This window comes from Schistocerca nitens, chromosome 8 (genome assembly GCF_023898315.1).
Source record: "Schistocerca nitens isolate TAMUIC-IGC-003100 chromosome 8, iqSchNite1.1, whole genome shotgun sequence".
NCBI lineage: Eukaryota > Metazoa > Arthropoda > Insecta > Orthoptera > Acrididae > Schistocerca > Schistocerca nitens.
Genome location: NC_064621.1, coordinates 312000054 through 312025329, shown reverse-complemented (window position 1 = coordinate 312025329; position 25276 = coordinate 312000054). Strand labels below are relative to the sequence as shown.

Genomic DNA, 25276 nt, shown 5'->3' with positions numbered 1-25276 from the left:
TGCTACGGTCCAGCGCCGAGCCCCACCCCACTACGGGCGACATATGGTTGCTTCGTCACCTAGCCAGCCAGCGTGGGAAATGCTCTCTGACTCATGGCCGGCTACGTACTACAGCACTTTCTAACTATCGTGAATACATCAATAAGAGACAATAATTTATTAAAACTGGTAAAAATGTCTTCCTCACGTAAGAGGCACCTTACAGACGTTGCACCTCCACTGGCCTGGATAAATGCACTGAATCGTTTGAAGGCCTGTCGTATCCCGAGGCAAGCTCACACGCAAGTGTTCTACCCTGTCCCTGATAACCTGGATACTGGCTCTAGGACGAAGTTGACGTCCGAACTATCCTCACACATGTTCTGTTGGGTACAGATCTGAGTATCTTGCTGACCACATCAGTACCTCAGCACCACGCGAACATATAAATAGAGACATGTCCCATGTGTAGACAAACATTTTCCTGTCAAAGAATGGCAGAATGATACTATCACATGAGAGATAACACATGAGGGCCCAGGACGTCAGTGATGTATTACTGTGCCATCAAGTTCCCTCAGTTAACCAACCGTGACCTGAAGTCGCCAGGAGTAACAGATCTGTACCTCTCCAAGACATTGGAAGGATGAGAGCACTTCCCAAGTCGCCGCCATAGGCACCGACGATTTTAATCTGTGGTACTGCAGAACCGCGATTCATCGGTGAAAGCAATGCTACACCATTCAACCGCAATCCATGCTTCCTGGTTCCAGCAGCAGTTCAAATACAGCCGTATGTCGTAATATTTAAGAATCTCCAAAACCGTTTTTTACTAAAAAAAAAAGGTCTTACGAATTAATAGGTTGTTCGTGTTGTGGTATTAATAGCAGTCTTTACATTGGATGCCTGCTGGTAGTGTCCGACCAATGGTGCAGGAGGACACTGAATATTGCTCTCAGATGGCAGGTACCGACGTGAAAGACGTTAAGATGTGCTTAATGCACAATGCAGTGATCCTCAAATGGGTCAAATGGCTCTGAGCACTATGGGACTTAACATCTATGGTCATCAGTCCCCTAGAACTTAGAACTACTTAAACCTAACTAACCTAAGGACATCACACAACACCCAGTCATCACGAGGCAAGTGGTCCTCCTTTGTGATGGTCAGAAGGAGTCGATCGGAAGCTTGCCTCATGTTCCAATGCGATCCAACATCAAGCCGTTGTCGTATCAAAATGCCTTAAACTATGGATATCGCACGATTCAGCCGGCCAAATGCAGATCCACAACGAGGTCCATTTCAAAGTCTGTCAGGTGCTGGTAACACTGTCTCACAAGTACTCGGTATCTCTGTGTTTTACATCTCAAAACATCTGACGCTGCTCATGCCCCTTGTACATTCCACCAGGCCTCGTAACAACACTGAACACAAATAATAGTAATGCACTCTGGAGGCCGTTTTACACATCGTAGAGAATTCCAACCCTAATCATTTACATACGCCGGCCGCGGTGGTCTAGCGGTTCTGGCGCTGCAGTCCGGAACCGCGGGACACTACGGTCGCAGGTTCGAATCCGGCCACGGGCATGGATGTGTGTGATGTCCTTAGGTTAGTTAGGTTTAAGTAGTTCTAAGTTCTAGGGGACTTATGACCTAAGATGTTGAGTCCCATAGTGCTCAGAGCCATTCATTTACATACCCACCAATAATGTTTACATGTACGAAGTTACATAAACATCCAGTAGTGTCTTCTGGGTGCTTCAGGTTTTTGTCAGGCAGCGTGTTTACCTTCCACACAAATAAATATCAGACTAAACGTTTAAGGGCTAGATTCAAATGATTTTCAATTAGTTGACATCGTGTCATTATTTCCGTAAAAATAATGTAAACAGTTGCTAAAATCCGACGATGTTCCATTCTTCCTCAAGTGCCAGTAAGGGAACTTTAATATCAAATTTTGCGCCCTCAATGATACATCAGCTTAGTTATGTGTTAATTGAATTCGAAACAATTTAAACCACAGCAATATACACTCCTGGAAATTGAAATAAGAACACCGTGAATTCATTGTCCCAGGAAGGGGAAACTTTATTGACACATTCGTGGGGTCAGATACATCACATGATCACACTGACAGAACCACAGGCACATAGACACAGGCAACAGAGCATGCACAATGTCGGCACTAGTACAGTGTATATCCACCTTTCGCAGCAATGCAGGCTGCTATTCTCCCATGGAGACGATCGTAGAGATGCTGGATGTAGTCCTGTGGAACGGCTTGCCATGCCATTTCCACCTGGCGCCTCAGTTGGACCAGCGTTCGTGCTGGACGTGCAGACCGCGTGAGACGACGCTTCATCCAGTCCCAAACATGCTCAATGGGGGACAGATCCGGAGATCTTGCTGGCCAGGGTAGTTGACTTACACCTTCTAGAGCACGTTGGGTGGCACGGGATACATGCGGACGTGCATTGTCCTGTTGGAACAGCAAGTTCCCTTGCCGGTCTAGGAATGGTAGAACGATGGGTTCGATGACGGTTTGGATGTACCGTGCACTATTCAGTGTCCCCTCGACGATCACCAGTGGTGTACGGCCAGTGTAGGAGATCGCTCCCCACACCATGATGCCGGGTGTTGGCCCTGTGTGCCTCGGTCGTATGCAGTCCTGATTGTGGCGCTCACCTTCACGGCGCCAAACACGCATACGACCATCATTGGCACCAAGGCAGAAGCGACTCTCATCGCTGAAGACGACACGTCTCCATTCGTCCCTCCATTCACGCCTGTCGCGACACCACTGGAGGCGGGCTGCACGATGTTGGGGCGTGAGCGGAAGACGGCCTAACGGTGTGCGGGACCGTAGCCCAGCTTCATGGAGACGGTTGCGAATGGTCCTCGCCGATACCCCAGGAGCAACAGTGTCCCTAATTTGCTGGGAAGTGGCGGTGCGGTCCCCTACGGCACTGCGTAGGATCCTACGGTCTTGGCGTGCATCCGTGCGTCGCTGCGGTCCGGTCCCAGGTCGACGGGCACGTGCACCTTCCGCCGACCACTGGCGACAACATCGATGTACTGTGGAGACCTCACGCCCCACGTGTTGAGCAATTCGGCGGTACGTCCACCCGGCCTCCCGCATGCCCACTATACGCCCTCGCTCAAAGTCCGTCAACTGCACATACGGTTCACGTCCACGCTGTCGCGGCATGCTACCAGTGTTAAAGACTGCGATGGAGCTCCGTAGGCCACGGCAAACTGGCTGACACTGACGGCGGCGGTGCACAAATGCTGCGCAGCTAGCGCCATTCGACGGCCAACACCGCGGTTCCTGGTGTGTCCGCTGTGCCGTGCGTGTGATCATTGCTTGTACAGCCCTCTCGCAGTGTCCGGAGCAAGTATGGTGGGTCTGACACACCGGTGTCAATGTGTTCTTTTTTCCATTTCCAGGAGTGCATTAATCAGTTTTTAATTATGTAAAGAGCAATTAATGTATTAACTAACAATTAAATGAACATATATAATCGTTCCATAAAAACACGGGAGAACTGCCGGATATCAGTAACTTCCTGCCACGATATTTCGGCGCAGAGTCTTCTGGCCATCTTCAGGTGAATGCCACTGTAGTAGTACTGGCGAGTACGCGCTGGGCTCCGCTATTTAAAGCCTTCTGAGGTGACATTGCGCATGCGCTGCTCAGCGCGCGCGTTCATAACGGCTCCGTGCTCTGCGCCTCGCGCCCTCCACCGTGAAAGCCTGGCGTATCGGTGTCAGGTCGATTTCCATCTTTATGCAGATAACTACGTCGACTACGAAGTTTCTCTATAACAGGATTCCAAGCAGAGTTCAGCTGATAACCGCTGTCTCGAAAATGATGAGAGTCTCGTTGTCAGACAATCTTATTTCCACAGATTCATTCATAATCGAGCCCCAAAAGTTTGATGTATGGGCCAAAATTTTTGTGTCGTTGTAATTCATGGAATGGTCTGTGGAAATAAAATGTTCGGCGATTGCGGACTTGGTGGGTTGGAGAAGGCGAGTATGCCGTTGGTGTTCCACAACGCGTTCCTGCACAGTTCGTGTTGTTTGCCCTATATATGATTTGCCGCATTCACACGGAATTTTGTAAACACCTTGTTTACGCAGGCCCAGGTCGTCTTTAACGGATCCCACCAGTGATGAAATTTTGGAAGGAGGGCGAAAGATGACTCTCACTTGATACTTTCTCAATATTCTGCCTATCTGTGAAGAAATATTCCCAAAAAATGGTAGATAAACAGTCGATCTGAAGGCCTCTTCGTCTTCCTTGTTCCGTCGTTTGTAGGTCTTCATCACTCTGTTCACTTGCCTAGGTGAAAAGCCATTCTTCAAAAATACTTTTTGCAGGTGTTCCAGTTCCGCTTGAAGACTGTCGGCGTCAGAGATAGTATGGGCACGGTGGACCAAGGTTTTGAGAACGCCCATTGTTTGTGCTGGATGGTGGCAACTAGTAGCTTGTAGATACAAGTCTGTATGAGTGGGCTTTCTGTACACCGAGTGACCAAGTGTGCCGTCACTCTTCCGTCGCACCAAGACGTCTAAAAATGGCAGACAACCATCTCTCTCTATCTCCATGGTAAACTTTACGTTTTCATGTATGGAGTTCATGTGATGTAAAAATTCTTGGAGACGGTCCAGACCATGAGGTCACACTATAAAAGTGTCGTCAACGTACCGCCAAAATACTGTCGGTTTAAAAGTGGCAGAGTCGAGTGCTCTCTCCTCAAAATCCTCCTAGCAAAATTCTTGGCATCTTTGCTCAAACCAATGACAGGCAAGTGTGTACATCACATAAAGAATTCTGGTGATTTTATCAGTCCAGTCACTAAAACTGCAAAGTAGTGATTTATTGGTCAGTTTTGATGTGGTTTCACTGTTCACAAAGGTGCCTCTGGTGGACTCACTACACCTCATTGGCAATATGTTTGGTGCAGACATTACAGCGTTGTTTGAGCACACTCTCTCCTCTACATATTTTATATTTAACAACGAATTTTACGAACAATCTGATGGTGTCGCCATGGGGAGTCCTTTGTCTCCCCTGGTGGCCAATCTTTTTATGGAGGATTTTGAGGAGAGAGCACTCGACTCTGCCACTTTTAAACCGACAGTATTTTGGCGGTACGTTGACGACACTTTTATAGTATGACCTCATGGTCTGGACCGTCTCCAAGAATTTTTACATCACATGAACTCCATACATGAAAACGTAAAGTTTACCATGGAGATAGAGAGAGATGGTTGTCTGCCATTTTTAGACGTCTTGGTGCGACGGAAGAGTGACGGCACACTTGGTCACTCGGTGTACAGAAAGCCCACTCATACAGACCTGTATCTACAAGCTACTAGTTGCCACCATCCAGCACAAACAATGGGCGTTCTCAAAACCTTGGTCCACCGTGCCCATACTATCTCTGACGCCGACAGTCTTCAAGCGGAACTGGAACACCTGCAAAAAGTATTTTTGAAGAATGGCTTTTCACCTAGGCAAGTGAACAGAGTGATGAAGACCTACAAACGACGGAACAAGGAAGACGAAGAGGCCTTCAGATCGACTGTTTATCTACCATTTTTTGGGAATATTTCTTCACAGATAGGCAGAATATTGAGAAAGTATCAAGTGAGAGTCATCTTTCGCCCTCCTTCCAAAATTTCATCACTGGTGGGATCCGTTAAAGACGACCTGGGCCTGCGTAAACAAGGTGTTTACAAAATTCCGTGTGAATGCGGCAAATCATATATAGGGCAAACAACACGAACTGTGCAGGAACGCATTGTGGAACACCAACGGCATACTCGCCTTCCCCAACCCACCAAGTCCGCAATCGCCGAACATTGTATTTCCACAGACCATTCCATGAATTACAACGACACAAAAATTTTGGCCCATACATCAAACTTTTGGAGCTCGATTATGAATGAATCTGTGGAAATAAGATTGTCTGACAACGAGACTCTCATCAATCGAGATAGCGGTTATCAGCTGAACTCTGCTTGGAATCCTGTTATAGAGAAACTTCGTAGTCGACGTGGTTATCTGCATAAAGATGGAAATCGACCTGACACCGATACGCCAGGCTTTCACGGTGGAGGGCGCGAGGCGCAGAGCACGGAGCCGTTATGAACGCGCGCGCTGAGCAGCGCATGCGCAATGTCACCTCAGAAGGCTTTAAATAGCGGAGCCCAGCGCGTACTCGCCAGTACTACTACAGTGGCATTCACCTGAAGATGACCAGAAGACTCTGCGCCGAAATATCGTGGCAGGAAGTTACTGATATCCGGCAGTTCTCCCGTGTTTTTATGGAACAATCAGTACGCCGGGAAAGCTTTAAACATCACAACATATATAATCCTTATTTTAAATATGTTGTACCCACGAAATGTCCCTGCATACCCCCTGCGTTAAGGGTAACTTCTGGTGGTACACATATACCCCAGTTGTATATCAGTACAGTTATAGTTCAAACAGCCAACGGCCTTACCGCAGTGGTATCACCGGTTCCCGTCAGATCACCGAAGTTAAGGGCTGTTGGGCTGGGCTAGTACTTGGATGGGTGACCATCCGGACTGCCGAGCGCTGTTGGCAAGCGGTGTGCACTCAATCCTTGTGAGGCAAACTGAGGAGCTACTTGATTGAAAAGTAGCGGCTGCGGTCTCGTTAATTGACATACGGCCGGGAGAGCGGTGTGCTGACCGCATGCCCGTCCATATCTGCATCCAGTGACGCCTGTGAGTTGAGGATAATACGGCGGCCAGTCGGTACCGTTGGGCCTTCCAAGGCCTGTTTGGACGGAGCTTAGTGTAGTTAAGTATAGTTCAAACAATGAAAGTACTATAGACTGGTTTCGCTCAGATGAATGAATGGATAGCTCGTCAACTGAAGCATGAGAGAGTGTTTTCAGTTGAGAGATCTAATAAATGGTTCTGCTGACTTACTACAGATTGGTTCACCTGAAAAGAAAGGATGAATAATTCAGTCAATACGAAAAACTAAAACGGACTGTATCGACTGTTTTCAACCGATACGTAAAAGTAAATCTGAATGAGCCGATCATTTTCCAACAACCGACTGAGCCATCTGTTTACATTCAGTTATTCCCATCACTAAGTGCTGGACTTCGGTTTCAGTCCAGTGAGTTTGAAGCGCAGTGCTTCTATTTTGAAGTTGACTTTTGATGAATGTGCGTTTAATTAGAAGAGTTCAAACCACTGTGTTAATTTTAGGAAGATCACGGGGAAACTAAATCTGGATGGCTGGATGGAGATTTGAACTGTCATCTTTCCCTATCTCAGTCTAGTTTGTTGACCCCTGCACCATCTCGTTCGGTCTCTTTAGTCAAAGCCTGTTGTGAGTGAGGGTGGTGCTCGTGAAATTTTATCAATAAATTGCCAATGAGATTGTTATACTTTACCAGAAATATGGAACTGGGTTGAATGCGCTGAGGAAACAGACAAGATAGTGACAGGAAATTTACTTGGTTTGCTGTGACAGTATTCTTTCCATGTTCCTGAAATCTTTTCACAGTTAAGGGTTTTCACACCTTTTCAAGATCAAGGCGCAAAGAAATGTTTTTTATCAGACCGTAACCTATGCCACTGTTTTAGACACAGTGAGACTCAGAAAATGTTCTGAAACATGTGATCGAGCCTGCTGTCGGCTCATATAACAACCCATTTTGGTGGTTCTTGAGAGAGTAGATCGTAGTAGGTTGGTGTTGAATTCCGAACAAATCAAAAAGAAATTGATAGATCATCGACGTTAAATGAGCTTTTTCAAAAATTTCACGGTGTTAGAGTTGCATCCCTCATACCGAAAACTAGGAAACATTTGTGTGTTATGGCTTTTGTTATCTATTTCGCAAGTTGCCCTTTGGATCGAGTGTCAGATCAGTTCCATTCGATAGTATTCTTCCAGCAGATTTGAGAATGTGTTGATTGGCAAGCAGAGTTAGATAAAACACGCTGAGGTTTTAGACAGATTGTTGAGCGTCTTCAGAGAGTATGATGTCACTGTGAACCTAGAGTTTTGTAGGAGCTAGCTGAAATTTCGTGGACACATTGTGACTGCATCGGAGGTTCCACGTAATCCAGATCAAATTGAGGCGATTCACGATTCTCCTGCTCCAAAAACGAGAAAACAGATAAATGTAATCTTGGGATTAATTAACTTTTATAAAGTATTTATGAATTAGAACATTTTGGCTACACCATGCCTGTATGCACTGGTGGATAAAATGCTTCATGGGATTGCTATCGAAAAGCACAGGCAGTGTTTGACGATGTGAAAGAGATTCTTTTGAAGCCCCCTTACCTGTCACATTCTGTTTTGAATATAGATTTTTGTCTAAGATCAAACAGTTCTAAGATCAATCTTGATGCTGAGCTCTTCCAATAATATACAATAGATTGAGTTATGAAGTGCAATATTGTTGCTTTTACGAGTCAGCTGCTCATTAAGTGTGAACACAACTATTCAGTCTCTGAGCTTAAAGCTTTGGGTGTTGTGTGGGCATTTGTGAAGTTCAGGCGTTATTTATTTGGTCGAATACCAAGGTCTATACAGCTGACAATTTTTGATGAGTGCAAAGTTTACTTATGTTGTTTATCCAGGTGGCTCTATATTTACAAGAGTTCAACTTCTCAGTGATGTACACTTCTCGTGCAGATAATGTCATCACTGGTGCTCTCTCATGATCTCCTCTAGGGTTGAATAATAGGACCGAGGATGCTCATAAGGAAAACAACTTCAGTGTCATGTACTTACAAATGTAGCATTTGATTATTTCCGTGTCTGTTCACTTGAGCGTAATGCACAAAAAATCCAGATAAAGATCCATCACTGAGAGAGGTGAATGTGAAGTTGAGAGAACAAGATAATGTTACAATTAAACAGATTTATTTGGTTAGTGATAGAATTTTGTTTTGGACAGAAATGAAAATAATTTACACTGGGTTATTTGTACTCCTAACAAATTAATCAACAAATTGATTTGGCATATGCTTTTGACTTAGGCACACTTTAGGTTGAGGAAATGTATTCACAAAATTCATGAGACATGCTGGTTTCTGAATACGGACAACTGTATCCATAAAGGTTCAGCTTCATGCAGACCTTGTTAAGGAGTGAAACTGTCAACAATGCCTTTATTTCCTATCATTCCACCGAGATTCAGAGAGTTTGATGCCATAGATTTTTTTATTCTCTTCCAAGAAGAAGGCAACATCATTCTTATGTTTTTTTTTTTTTTTTTTTTTTTTTTGTTGCTGAGTTGATTTCTAAATGTGTGTCACTCAATCCATTGAGGAGAGTAAGTCTTTTTTACAAGTACTTCTGAATCGCTCTCTTTACAAAACTTGTCATGTTCAAAAAGTTATCTTAGACAATGGTCCACAATTCAGATCAGTATAAGAATAAAAAGAATTTTCATTTCATCATACCATGGAACATCTAATCCATCTGAGTGTGTACTGAACGAGCTTGGTAAATTATGTAGACCTTATTGCCAGAGGTGTCACAAATCTTGGGACTCATACATACACCCATTTCAAAAAATCATGATGAATTTCCAAACGAATCTACATCTTCAGCACCTGTATTAGTTCTGACAAATCAGTTTCCACCGGACGACATGTGGGAGGATGTACCACTACCAGCTTCTGACAGACGGAGATGTGGTGATGAAGCAAAATTAGGGTGTTGTAAGGGGCAAGACAAATGACAAAGGAAAGAGGCGTCCATGAAGTCGTTCAGAGTAGAGGAGACGGTGCTAAAAATGTCATGTCGCATATACGATACAGCAGATGGGTACTCACTTATACATACGTTCTTTCCAGTACACTTAGGACCACATATGGTGAAGCATGTGTTGCACCCAAGCTCAGTTGCAACCGAGATTCTTAGGCGTAAGAGATCTCACGGAAATCATCACAGCTGCAAGATCAGGAGATTCAGGGAGAAAAGCTGTACAGATCTACATCTTGCATTATTTGAGAGTTTTGGACTACATTTGGTGTGATATCAATTGTCTCTCATTTTTTTATATATTTGCATATTAATGAAACAAAGTCAACAAACTGACCTTATAAGTTGTTCACGTATGTTTACGACTGAAAAAGGAATTCTGGAGAGCCTTGTGGAAATGTAACGCATGAAAATGAGATGGAAAGACATGAAGATGAATGGATAAAGTTTTAAAATCACGAAAAAAAGCAGTATGAACAGAAAATTAAAGATGATATTCATGAGGAAACTAGTAGAATGAGTGAATGATATACAGGGTGTTAGGTATATAAGTGCAGATACTGTGACAATTAGTACCATAATATGTACCCACTTCAGTGTATTAGCTGTTTTTTCTCTGTGTCTAGTAGTCTTCTTCCAGACACATCACATATTTACTACCTGATGTTGTCTGCATGGTTGTATCTACACAACTAAGTAGACTATTAAGATTAAAATGAGAATCTCAATAAATCCTACCATATTTTATCTATGTTTGTGATTTTGTATACTTTATGTTTAAGTTATTCTACAGTTAAAGCTGAAATTGTAGAAGAGATGCCTAAAAAATTTAAGTAAAAGGGCTGTAGATCATGTCATTTAAAAGCTACAAATAATTAAATTTGGTATTTATGTCGAACTGAGCTAGGAGAACTTAGATTTTATGTGGCGCTAATAATCATGTGCAGTGGAGAGAAATATAACTAATGAGTTGCTGGATCCATGACTGTGTGCTTCTATCATGAACTTTATTTGTTGTTAGTAGAAATAGTAGGTCTTATGATCCACTTCGCACTTAAATGATCTTAAAAGTAAAAGAATTAGTGCACTCCATGGGCAATGATGCCATCACTGACCTTGAATACATAACATCATTAAATTGGCACATAGTGCGAAATTTAAAAATCCAAGATGGCGGTAAATTTAAAAATCAAAGATGGCACTAATGGGAAATCCAAATGCAAGATGCAAGGTAATTCAAAAATTTTTTCAAATATTCAAAAATATCCAATACAAGTTGTAACCTCTCCCTTCCACCTATCCTCCCCTCCTCTCTCTACCAATCAGAGCCTGGTTCTTTACAGGTCATTAAACTGACACAGCTAATCACATTGTAATCCCATAGCAGCCATCTTGGCCATGCTCAAAAGAACTGGCCATGCTCAGAAGTATCGAAACATTTTGAAATGTTCATAAGTATTTATCCAAAAAAATTCGTAAAAGGTGTAGATTGCTGTATTTTCACATATAAAAGTACTTTACATGTCAGTAAATAACGCAGCCAATCAGAACGTAGTCATCTTGGCAATGATCAAAATTACTGACCATGCTCAAAAGTATGGAGACACTGTACACTTTTTTGTGCCATGTCCATAAGTATTTATCAAAAAATGACGTAAAGTGTAAGTTGCGGTATTTCCACATTTCAAAGTGCTTTACAGGTCATTAAAAGCACAACAGCCAACCGTTAAGTAGCCATGTTGGCCATGCTAAAAAGGATCTACACACTGATTTTTTTGCGCCATGTTCACAAGTAATTATCCAAAAATTACGTAAATGATGAACCTTGCAATATTTCCACATCTAAAAGTACATTACGGGCCATTAAAGTGAAACAGCCAATCCCAATACTGCCCTAGAGCAGGCATCTTGGCCATGTTCAAAAGCATCCGAGTTATCTGAACTTTTTTCCATCATATTTAAACACATATATTGAAAAAATTACGTATAACGTCACTTGAGTATGTGGTTAGTTCTATTTCTGTATCATAGATGCTGTAAGACACAAATGTGACTTAAATTAATTTATTCTCAAGTCTAAATTGATCTATGATGCTTGTTAAATGTCACAGTGTTCTTTGCAGGTCTAAAACATTGTTTACATCATGTATCACAATGATTTACACACATGCACACACACGCGCACTTCGTCAAAATTGATAGCTGAAACATGACTGTCTCTCAAATAAAGTACCACAATGCTATTACCTTGAACAGCTTAAACTACTACCTTTGAACAACAAACCATACAAAAGACGATATGCTTTATTGACAACAGTAATTTATGACATAACTTAAAATACAAATTTTCGTAATACCTAAGAGCAACTTTATAATCCATTAAATGCGAAATGCTTACTTTCAACACGAAAAGACCAAGAACGGTGGTGATACAACAAGACAGAGATGAAACATGGCCTAAGAAGATGATCAGTATCTCGAAAATATAATCTTTGACAACGAAATAATATTACAAAATATCACCACCTTGGGTGTTTTGAATTATTTATATTTTTTTAATTTTCTGCCACATTACGTTTTTTAGTTTCCTGCCTGTGTCATCTTTGAGATTTAAATTTCCAGCTGTCCACCATATTGGACTTTTTAATTTCCCACAACTTTCATACTGACGATATGTGTTCAAGGTCGTTAATGATGATGATGATGATGATGATGATGAAGATGTTGTCATTGCACCCAGCATTTAAGCAAACTGCACTAACTCTTTGACCTTTCAAGGATATTTAAGTTCAAAGTATATCTGATGCTCTATATGGTTCCTATTAGTTTATCTACGTAATATGATACCTCTGCGCCACGTAGTCATGGATACTGTTTAGTTTTATTTTGACTATGATGTGAGGTATATTTTATAATGCCACGCGATTAGGTTAGTATTTAAGGTTTCATATACCAAACCTTTTTTTTATTGTTATGAATTTAAAATGCTTGAAATCTGAAACAGAATGGAATAACTAATTGTGTCTATAAAGGCTATAATAGGTCAAACTTTGCGAGATGACATGCATTAATGAAGCACACATATACGTACGAAGCATCTCCAGAAAGTAAGTACCATTTTGGAAAAAAAGGAAGAAAACCTCACAAAAACATTTTTCACCGAAATTTACATTTACAGGAAAGGGCATTTCTTACATTATTTTTCTACATTGTTGCCACCATCCTCTAAGACAGTCACTGCTGAACACCATTTTTTGCGTCGTCACCGCTGTCAAAGTGCCTTCTTTTAAAATAACACTTCAGGAACGTGTGGTAGTCAGAAGGTACCAGATCGGGCTGTACGGCAGGCAGTCGAACTGCTCCCAAACGAATTGTTGAATAAAGTTTTGGGTGACACTAGCTGAATGAGGACGTGCGTTGTCATGAAGCAACAGAATGCCTTGACTGAGCACTCCACGCCTTTTGTTTTGTATTGTCCCCCTAAGTTTTCTCAGTGTTTCGCAGTAACGTACTGCATTGACTGTTTCACGTCTGGGTAGGAACTCAACAAGCAGACTGCCATATCTGTCCAAGAAAACAGTGCATACGTTCTTTTTTATGCTGACGAAGTTATTTTGAATTTTTAGAATGGGGGAAGGGGAGTGAGTGCCTCCATTTGAGTGTCTGTTGTTTCGATTCTGGATTGAAATGATAAACCAAAGTTTCATCACCGGTCACAGTTCTGTTTAAGAATTCGTCACCCTCATCACTGTATCAGGTAATAAACGTCAAATCACTGCCAAGTCCCTTAGTTTTGGCGGGTTCGTAAGCATTTTCAGAAACCAACAGGAGCACAATTTATGAAAATTTAAGCGATTTGTGTCAATCTCAAGCAAAACAGTTTTTGAAATTTTTGGAAACTCATCACAACCGTCTGTTTATACGAATTTTCTAATTCACTTTCTCAATCAAAAAATCACTGTCAGTAGAAGGCCACACACTCCGTGCTTCGTCACGAACATCATTTCACCCATCACTGAATTGTCTCACCTACTTTCTCACCATTCCATCCCCTCATCAGTCTCTACAAGTGGGCGATGTATTTCAGCTGGCCTAACATTTTTTGCATTCAAAAGTCATATTACAGAATGCGCTTTGCAGTTGGCGGAATCAGAGATTGGCTTAAACATTTTGGACGATCAGTAACAAATGTAAACATAACACAATCCAGTTATAATGGCGTCAGTGGAAAGATAATGAACCAGAGAGGTGAATGCGAATGCGTGTAACTGCGACACTGGTGCTACAATGGCAGCAGAATGAAATGGCACTAACTTTCTGTAAACGCCTTGTATGTTTTGACGTGTCATGAGAGGCCAGTCAATTAATTTTCCATGTAAATTTCCATGTAACAATCCATGGGGTAGACGGCATGATCAAGGCTGAGACTCTACTGCACCAAGCATTGGCTGGCTGATCAACTATTGGCTGTAGACACAAATGACCGACTTTCATCGAGTGCACAGAGGACATTGATGTTGCCGAGCAGAATGACACCCACCCCATACTAGTGATGGAAGCATTTTACTGTCCAGATGAGGTGCTAGCTGTATGATTGGCACAAACGGACGAGGTGAGGTCTTGGATCCCTCCAATAGACTCAGTAAGTTTGCTGTACCTGGAGCATGTCAAGATATGTCCATCAAACACCGACATGGGTAACCAGTACTGTGCATCAACCATGAACATCCCAAATGTTCCAAGTTCCACTCTGTACCATAGCGGCCAAATGAGATGTTGGGTTATGCGTTTCACATTAATTTTAGGGAAAACTCATACGTGTTTTGTAAAACTTAACTTGATATTCACAGAGTAAATATGAAATAATTATGGAAAATTAATCAAACCTTATTTATATGTACTATATTGTCACAAACTTCCAACAATGAAAGAAACAAAGTGATTTGATGTCGCTTGTAATAGTCTTCTAATAAAGTTATTGTCCTATTATTAATTTTATCATGTTTCCAGATGAATTTGGAAAAAAATTATTTCGTTCAAACGAAGTGTTTTCATTTGCTGGCTTTACCTTACGCCGCTGATGCTGTCAGATAGCTGTATTGTGTACACTTTTGGACGCTGACTGTGGCACATAAATTTTCTGAAATAGCGTAAACAGTTAACTGAATGAATTACGTTCTGCAGTTGCAAACCACTGCCAATAAATACTACTTTTTTGTATGAAATTAGGTTTCAAATGGGGGAGGGCATTTGGCTGCATTTCGGAAAATTGCTGCCCTCTGAGTTCGATGTGAAACGATCTCAGAGATAACGAAATATACTGTGGAATACATTATAGCAAGGGGCTTTCCAAATATCATATTAGTAGGGAAATCTGAACTTCTGTTCTAATTTTAATGGCTCAAGAAACTATTGATTTAAGTATTGTTTTCAAATCTGAAACCAATGCTTATACATCTGAGAAAAATCCTTAATTGTACTGCTTGGAGCTAAAAGCCGAAAGCAAACACGCTGTTCAGTTTTCTGGCAGTTTCTTGATGAATCATTACGGAATTATTTCACGTTTGAACAGTTAGCTACGCAAAATTCATTTCAATTTGCATTAGACTTTGTATTCATGAGTGTCAGCGACGATATCGTTAAACATTTGTGATGAGATTGCGTTTACAATTCGTTTACCTGGACATAAAAGGTATTATATATTACTGCGTAGCTTGAGAGGTTACATGCCCTCTTTTGCATGTCGCCTCTCATTTTCATAAATTTTCTTAATGTTCTATGTCATTGCACGGTAGTAACAGACCGAATAAGGTCATGGTAATTACAGTATTTGTACTGAGAGCTCAAAAAAAACTTTTCGCTTGATTCCTAAACATGTTGGGTTAGTTCACTGGATGGCCTGTGCGAGGCGAGCATAGGAGGACGCGGCACACTGCGTTTCCGGTTTGGGGCTGCAACTCCCTGAATTCTGAGGAGTTCGTACAATAGGCTTAAGCTCCTGGCGGAACGACTGACGTCGGTCGAGTTCCACCTATTGTATGCAGGGCGAAACGACCTGCGAGACGTCTGAGGGTCGCCACAGTTTATGTGTTTACCGTTCCGGCGGTCCGGAACGAAGATTCCTAGCACCGACTGACTGCATTGTCCTCTTGATTCTGAGAATACTTGTAGACTGTGCCCTGCTGGGGGCGACTGCCTGGCGCCGGATGGCCGGTGGCACAGACAAAGATATCCAGACAGGCAACTTCCGTAAGGACCTGTTGACGCGCGGGAAGGGGGGGGGGGCGGGGGGGGTGGGGGTTACAGCAGCTGTGTCAGATGACACGGGATGACGCTGGGGTGCGAAACTGCTCGGACAGCGGGCAGCAGGTAACTGCACACGAGGCCGTGGCAGTGGAAATCCCCACCACCACTTCCCCTCAAATGCCGGCACAGGGCACCATCCAGTTCTGAGACATTTAGTCGCTGCGGAAGGTTACGTTATCGCTACCGAGTATTTTCTGGAAGTGTTTTTGGGAATCTGTGGTGCGTCATGTCAGGAATAAATTGTGCGTATAAGGGGTGCGGATCCAACCGGAAAGGCACGACGATGAAATTCTTTCTTTCCCTGTGAAAGATGAGAAAAGGTACTTTTAAACAAATTGTATTACTTTAGCTGTTGTTGCTTTGAGAATGAGTATCTGTATTGTGCTAGAAGTCCCTGGCAGATTAAAACTGCGTGCCATACCAAGACTCTACACTGCTAGGAAGTTTCGTATCAGCTGCAGAGTGAGAATGCATTCTGTCTTACACTACTCCAACAGATACACAACATTTACAATCTTAATACTAAAGCGGTAGAAACGGAGCCGTTGTAGTCTCACTTTATCGTCTGTCCGACCCTTAAAACGCGTTTTCTTGAGAATCGGAAGAGATAATTATTGGAAATTTATGTCACATAATACGGTATAAGGTCACTTCGTTATGTACAAAAATTGAGCTTCTGCGTCAACGCAAGCAACAGATACGGCAATTTATGTAAAAGAAAGTTATACATCAAAGGTCACTCGTCAAAACTTATAGGGTACCTCCTGTTGACCCAGAATCATAAAATTTGGTATGAAGCAAGGTTTCATCGAACAAGCAAAAGAAAAAGTTTGAAAATTGTGAAATTATGTCACACGAAAAAAATATTTTTGTCATTTCTTGTCTGTCTGGCAGTCCTCAGTCTCCGGTTTCTAAAGATCGCGACAAGATACCGAGTCAAAATTTATGTACCGTGCAAAGGCGGTGCAAAATATTTGAACATCTAAGTCAACGCAATAAAAAGATACGGCTATTTATGTCACAAATTCTGTTACTCGCAAACTCACTCTTGAAAATCTATGGCATACTTCCAGTTGACCTAGAATCGTGAACTCTGACAACAAGCAATGTTCCACACTTCAAATAAAGGAATAAATAGAAGTAAAGTAAAGGAATAAGAAGGCCATAAGTACATCGTGTCTGCATAATGGCTCAAATTTTTGCGTGAGGTCGATTGCTGGCATTGTTTTTTTTTATTTTTTTGTTTTTTTCGTTTTTTCGCATGAAAATATGAGGTCGAGTTGATGAAGTTCCCTTGTAAGTGCGATCAAAAAAGTCATTTTCACTGATGAAGAGTCTGTGTGTTAAATAGTGCACGCCGTAGAGTTCTCAACACTGAAATTTTTACATGTTAAATGAGCTTTCTACACTGTCTGCAGATTAATGTCTTCACATCAGCGTTGAAAGTAATTATATGTCCAGTTATGGTTCTGCATTTTTCGAAGTAATCTAATTGTATTACTCCAAGGGAATTCTAAAAAACAGTGGCCATCACGTTATAAGGTGACAAAATGGTCTTTGCCTTCTTCCGAGCTCTTTCACTAGCATTTGTCCATTGGTTTGACTGCCGTTTTACTCTGGTGTGTTACGATGGATCCAGGTTTCACTGACAGTCACAAACCGCCGCACAAAAACTTACTGATCGTGATCAAACATCGTCAGACAACGTATTGAAGTGTTGCGCTGGATACGTTATTGGTAGATTGTGAGCAATCGTGGCACCACAGCTCCTTCATAGTCAAATCTTCGTGCAGAATATTATCCTGTCGCTCAGTGGAGATGCCGGCAGACTCATAAATCTTAAGAGTTTTTATTTGGTGGTTTTGCATTACCATATCCTGGATTTCCTTTGTGATAACCTCACTTGGACAGTCGCTGAACGCTTCGTCCTCGGTGCTTGCCGACCAAGTTTAAATTCATTAATCCAAAAGTAAAGAGTCTTCAATGATGGAACAGAGTTCACGTAAACTTAATCCAATTCATTTCTGATTTGAGCGGCAGTCCAATCCTTCAAATCAACATGTTTAATAACAGCACGAAACTCGGGTCTCCCCATCTGCAGTCGCAGTCGACAGACTGAACAAGTCAGATGGCTGTCAACATTTCAACGACGAACTGGATGCTTGACTTTGTTGAAATTGTTTATATGATACTTTGAATAATCAAGCTTACCAGCCATGGAGGCTCAACGAAAGTTTTCCATTCTTCATGAAATTTACCAGACTTACCAAACTATCCTCGTAATGTAATCGGAAGAAAATGGTTCGGATACTCACTCTAGCCTCGGTAAGATCTCTCTCAAATTTCAGTAAGGAATCTGAAAATCTCTTGTTGCCTCCATATCTTTCGCTTATGGATCATGAGGATATAATTACGTTACTTGCAATACATAGAATGCCATATAAACAGTCGTGATTCCCCCGCACTACTTCTTAATCGAACGAAAGGAGACCATAATGGTAGAAGCAAGAGTATCCTCTGCCATCAATTAAGTGATTTGTACAGTATTCAAGCAATTTTGTAGATAGAGTAATGTTTCATAAAAGTATTGACAATTCTTTGTTTTGCAGACAAGCTGCAGTCTTTTGCATGCTATCAACGAACCAATGCCTACCGTTATCAATAACCCCTACAAAACTTGCATAACTCTCTTTACTCATCCTGTAATTGTCGCTCCTAAGCATTATTTTGTATGTTACGTCTAATTCCAGGTCCAATTAGACACTGAACAGCGTTTATAAATTTAGCGAAACGTTTAGCATTTCATGCTTCCTCCTTTTTTTGCACATTCCTCGTGGGTGCTGTATGATAATGTGTCATTCGAGAGCCATGTATTTTTCATTTATCGTTCAACTTCATTTGTTTCCTCGTCCATTCACTAACATACTGTCCCGTTGTTTCTTCCTCAACAGTTTCTGCACTTACTACCCGAAGGGAACTCTACTTCAGTCCCCCCTTTCGAAAAGCGATGTTCTTTAAAACATAGGTGCATCTGCTGTTTCTCTTACAAAACATTAAAAAGTGAAATGTAGTTACAAAGGTGCTGATGAATAATCACATATCTAGACACCGTAATTTCCAAGCACTTTCATCTGTTAATGCCTCAGTCTCATTTAGTTAGCCACATGCGATTTCGCATTACTAATTCACCCTTACATTACAGGTCTCAAGAGTGGATTCTGCGCAGTGGAATCTTTTGTTGTTTGACTTGCAGCAGAGTCAGCTGCGTAATAAATTCCTTTGTGCTCTTCACTTCACTGACAATTCTTTTACGAATGAGTTGAAAACAAAACTAGTATTTAACGCTGTGCCAAATCCAGAACCTCTGGAAGAGCCTGCAGATGTAGAAAACGAAGACAACAGTAGACCACACAGCGATTACGAAATGCACCAACAAGGAAGCTGTTCGCCACCTGTCCGTGAGCCAGGCCACAGTTCGCCGGATACGTCGCTGCCAACAGATTTATCACCAAGAAAACGAAAGCTGACACAAAGAATTAATGAGCAGAAGTTAAAATTGGCAAAGCAGAGGAAAAAACTGTGGAGAATGCGACATCTTGCCACGAAGAAGCCTGATCTAAAAGCTGTGGCAACAGAGGCTGTTAAGCATATGTCTCCAAAATGTGGAACATTATTTGGTATGCAGCTTCTACACAAGTAAGTAACGTCCTCCGATGACGTCAAATACATTAACTAGCGTCAACTTTCTTAATAACTGAATTAAACGGTCGCATTTATTGTTTTCAGGCCTTTCACTCCTTGGACAGAAGCGGAGAGACGGCTGTCGTTGAGTTTATTTTATAAAAGTCCTGCTGCAAATGACCACTTAAGAAGAGAAGTTGGAATGAAACTACCTTCGAGAAAAATTATTCAGAAGTGGGTCAGTGAAATGGATATTATAGCGGGCACAGAAACAAAACTATTTGAACATCTTGTAGAAAAAGTGAAGACAATGGATGAAAGTTGCCGAGATTGTGCATTGGTGTTCGACGAAATGAGTGTGAGGAAGTGTCTCAGCTACTGCGCTAAGTATGATGTCGTTGAGGGCTATGAAGATTTTGGTAGCCTCGGACGTACGTCTAAGGTGGCAACACAGGCTCTCATGTTCCTTGTTCGTGGGCTGTGTCAAAAATGGAAATTACCTGTTGCCTATTTTACGTCTTGTAAACAGACCAAACCTGATGTAATGAAACAGTTGCTCTTCATTGTATTAGAGAAACTTTTTTCTGTTGGTTTAAAGGTTCGTTGCATTGTTTGTGACCAAGGGTCCAATAACCGTTCATTAGTGCGTGATCTCGGTGTTACAACTGAAAAACCTTTCTTTCATTATCGAAACAATGTTTTATACGCCATGTACGATGTGTGTCATCTCCTGAAAAGCATTCGAAACCGTTTGCTGGAGAGAGATATACAAACTGATTTGAATGATGTTGTGTCTTGGCAAGACATTGTCAAAATGAATCAACTAGATAGGAAGGGCGGCAAGGCAAGAATGTGCTGCTCTCTCAGTCACAAGCACATCAATACGAATGATTTTGAAAAAATGAGTGTTCTACTTGCAACACAAGTATTCAGTCATTCCGTCTCGGCCGCTATTCTATCAGCGTATTCCACGTCGGAGCTTCAGAGCAAAACAGCACTGAATACAGCTTCCTTTCTGGCAAGACTGCACAATTTGTTCGACGCAATGAATAGCAAGACTCTCTATGATTCGAAACCATTCGCCTGTGCTCTAAGCACTCAAAAAAGTTGGTTAGAGGATTATCTACAGGACTCCCTGGATTGGTTAAAAACGTGGAGGGCCGTTAACCCTCCCCAAAAAAACTGTGAGATTCCTCCACGTTTTACAGGCCTTCAGCACACAATTCGTGCTTTGTTAACGCTGTGGAATGACTTGAAAAGCGATGGCTATGAGTTCTTCTTAACATCGCGGGTGAACCAAGACCCCTTAGAACATGTATTTTCAGTAATCCGGCAACGGTCAGGTTTCAACAGGAATCCCAGCTGCCAGGAATTCCGCAGAAACTTGCAGCACACAGTGGTAGCAACATTAATGAAACCTGTTGATTCGGCGAACTGTGAACCCGATGAGGACCATTCTGTGCTGGAAGGGAACGATTGTGTGACCTCTTCGGCAATTAACGTTAGCATGAATGGAGACTGCGAAAGACATGTTCGAAAGAAGCTGCACATGAAGCATCTGAGCTTGTGCACAGTGCTGAATTAGAGTTACAGAGTCAGCCAGCGTCTGTGGAGGATTGTGCAGTGCGCTAGTTAGCAGGCTACCTGGCACATAAATGCATCAAAAAATTTAATTGTGACGTTTGTGTGTCGGAACTGCTTAAAGGCAACAAGACTCTGGAAGTGCGCATGAACTCTGTATATTTTATAAAGCTTATGAAACGTCCGCGGAAGACTTGGGCGAATCAAGAGCCCCTTCAGAAAATCTGACTGCCGTAGTTAGATCTAATTTAAAAGTGTTCAACGACGTGTTCAAAACTGTCCATTACGAATTTGGCGTAAACTGCAGCCTTGTGAATTCAGTGTTGAAGGACACTGAACGTTTGTATCCTCAATGGCTTCAGCTTGATCCATGCTCAATGCATCGAAAGTATATCCTAGAAATGCTCTGTAAAGTACGGCTGCAGAAGGAGCTACTTTGGATTTCAAATGAAATGTATCCAGCAAAAGACTCAAAAGCATCCAAACTTCCCGGGGTTGATAAATAAATTCAGACCATAACTTTGTTATTGCAAAGCTAAAGTTTAATTTTATCTTGTTATGTATTATATTTTACTGTGTTTATTTTCTATCTCCGGTTTGCTTATTTATGAACCGCTGTGTCTGTCCAACACGTCTGTTAACTTTCTTAATTTCCTTTACTTCATGAGAACAGTTATATTTTATACCATATGTATCATATGATTTTGTTTAGATCTGATGGGTTTTTCGTGGAAGCTCCGATTTTTCCTAACATGATGTTTTGGGCGCAAAAGAATTTAATATCTATGGATAACAGTTTCTATGTGATGTGATGAAATAGATCTTCCTCTTAATCACAATGTAACGTTTTTCTGATTTGCATGTCCATGTACCCATCTCTCCACAAGTAACTTACTATATTCAAATTTTCTTATTCTTCGAACAATCCGCCCTCAAAGGAAAAGAAAACGTTGTTTAATACTTGCCCCTGCTACCTCTTGTATGGCTTTTCTTTTAGGGGACATAGTTGCTTCGTAGAGACAATTTTACTAAACCATCCTGGCATTTTAGTCATAGTCGGTAAAAACTGGTCTGTCATCTCTATCTTTACTGTGTAGAAACGAGTAGTTAATTTAAACGGAAAACTTCTGTAATATTACCGTTAGGACTTATATTACAAAAAAGAACCTCGTTATGTCTTCCGTAATATAGGGGATAAACGCATTTTGTGACCTGACAGCACTATAAGGAAAAAGCAAATCAAGCTGTTATCAGCGTATTACTGTTGGCATTGTACAACAAAATTGGTATTCCATTCAACAATATTAATGTTCTCTTCATTGTAGTAGGTTGGAATTATTTCACAAACGATCGATCAAAACTGCACACTGTGTCTGTCAGAGGCTAGAAGAACATAAAAGCGAGCATTAGCCAATGTAGAAGACTCGGAAAACGAATTAGTTAAATGCCCTGACACCTAACTCAGTCATTAGCAACGATAAACACACTGTTCGTAACAAACAAACCGAACCTAAAATCATTCTATGAATCGGCATGAGCTGACTAAAGGAGCGATTATTTGTGTAATCGTATTCAAGCAGATTATTGATCCTTATGTGACTGGTCGACGTTTTTATTCATTTCCTATGTCCTATGAAATGAGGATAAAGTAGATATCATTAATTGCAACGCATGTTACTGCCGCCAGTTGCAGCTGTATGCAGAATTATGCAACAGAATTGTCTTGTGACACTATGTTGTAACGTCTGTCATAGAAGGCCAGTTTTCAGCATAAAACCTAGTTATGAATATTGGCTCATCACGGCTCCCTATTAGAGAATCAGCCAGCTGCTACAGTCAAAATTGCGCACAGCGGAGAAGCGCATAATTTTGTTGCGGCGCTCCTTTGTATTATTTATTAGAAGTATTTTCCAACATTGCTTATTTCAAAAGGTCTGTCTTCTCAACGTACTGTGAAGAACTTGTCTCAGGCTTTGCTGCCTCAGGTAGGGCCCATAGTGTCTGCGCAGAACTGCTCCGATCTGCGCAATAAGTCACCGACGAGAAGCTCGGCGCAGTTCGCGCGCACTGTTACGTGTTGAAACGATTAAGTTTCATCTTGTTGCTGTTTATTATTGTCTTCTTTCGAGTTTGTTCGTTATGTTTGACATTAATAATGCCGAATTGTCCTACGGCTGTGTGTGAAAACTGTAATCAGAAGACTAAAAGGCAGTAGTATTACTTGTCATAAGTTCCCTCGAATTCCTGAAACATTTGTTCGGTGGGTTCAGCTCTGTAGCAGTAGTGACAGCATTAACATTAAAAATGCTACTGCCTGTAGCAAAAACTTAGAGAGGACGTTTGTTTACAGTATCTACAAGCTGAATTAAAGAAACTTCAACCAAAATAGGTTTTAAAGCCGACTGCAAATTCTATAAGCTCGTGAAACTCGTAAACGTGCACTTAACATGCTAGAAAAAGTAGATCAAAGCATAGAATGAGAGAAAGGTCTTATCGAGGATGAAATGAAAAAAACTTACTGAAGAATTATCACCATTGAGAGAAAACAATTCAGCGTTTAATTTGCTTTTCGTTCTCAGTATATTTTTATCCGCTATTACTGTTTCACGCGTTAAGCAAACAGAGGAAGTAATGGAAAGCATTAAGTATCTACACAGTGCTGACGACTAAAGTACACAAAAGTTTTGCTAAAAGCACTTCACGAGTAAGCAAAAAACAAGCTTAAGTGAAGCAGAAAATTTGTGTGTTGAGCATTTGATGAAATGATTGGCATATGCTACGACCAAGAAAGTGACGCCATATACGGACCACATAGCCAGGTACAGGTTGTTATGCCATGTGGTTTATATGGAGCCTGGAAGCAGTCTGTATACTGCAGGTCACGAAAGAGACGCAAAAATACATCACTGGATGTATTTCTTCCAGATCCGACTCCATAGAGCAATCACTTGGACATCATAGTGACAAGATAATAGTAGTATCAAAAGATCCTATAAGCTCTGGGGCAACTGAGGAACTATCTCGTCCTCCCTTAATCGTCTCTTCAAACGCAGCTCTCTGTGTAAAGAAGCAGATGTGAATAAAAACCTGCCAAAACTTTTAATCGGAAGCTTCAAACTATTTCTCAAGAGATCTCCGCAATTTACACTAATATCATTACTGTACCTACATCCGGATAAGGCACCTCAACACGTCGGCAAAGACAATGAGGGCTAAACAGCTGCAGAAAGGAGCACACACATGGAGAGATTCCGCTGTTCATTCCAGATGGGATTAAGGTATTTAATTTGCTGTTGTTGAATTGTTGAAGTACGCCGATCAATACTGAAGCTTCAAAATCATCAAACGCAGAAATGACAAGTAAATGGAATTATAGCGTTTCCTTTCTACTTAATATCTGCACGAAAAAAATGTTATACACTATTGCTGATTGTGACGAAAAAACTGCGTTTAGAAACTGAAAGCTCTTATGATTGTTGCGTTTCCTGTACTATTAAAAATTTGTAATACTTAATAACGACTGAAGGATGCCAAGATATAGAAAATGTTGAACAATAGAATGTAAATGTCAAGGTGATCCAAAAAAATGGCTCTGAGCACTATGGGACTTAACATCTATGGTCATCAGTCCCCTAGAACTTAGAACTACTTAAACCTAACTAACCTAAGGACAGCACACAACACCCAGCCATCACGAGGCAGAGAAAATCCCTGACCCCGCCGGGAATCGAACCCGGGAACCCGTGCGTGGGAAGCGAGAACGCTACCGCACGACCACGAGATGCGGGCTCAAGGTGATCCATAATACGTAGTTATACATCTGTCATTACTAGAAAGACAATATGATAATTTCATTGCCGTAGGAAGCAGTAAGTCCCTGTGTAGGTAAGCTTCAATCGAACTCATATCTTATTACACCGCCCTTCAGTTTAGTAAATTAATGGTGGCT

General features: G+C 41.5%; 1 protein-coding gene and 1 pseudogene across 1 annotated transcript in view; one reads left to right on the top strand and one right to left on the bottom strand.

Moving 5' to 3' along the window:
- LOC126199542 (beta-1,4-glucuronyltransferase 1) overlaps window positions 1-25276 on the bottom strand; it is a 123402-nt gene that overhangs the window by 78673 nt on the left and 19453 nt on the right. The gene's annotated exons all lie outside the window — the stretch shown is intronic.
- On the top strand, window positions 6486-6603 carry LOC126199724 (5S ribosomal RNA; annotated as a pseudogene).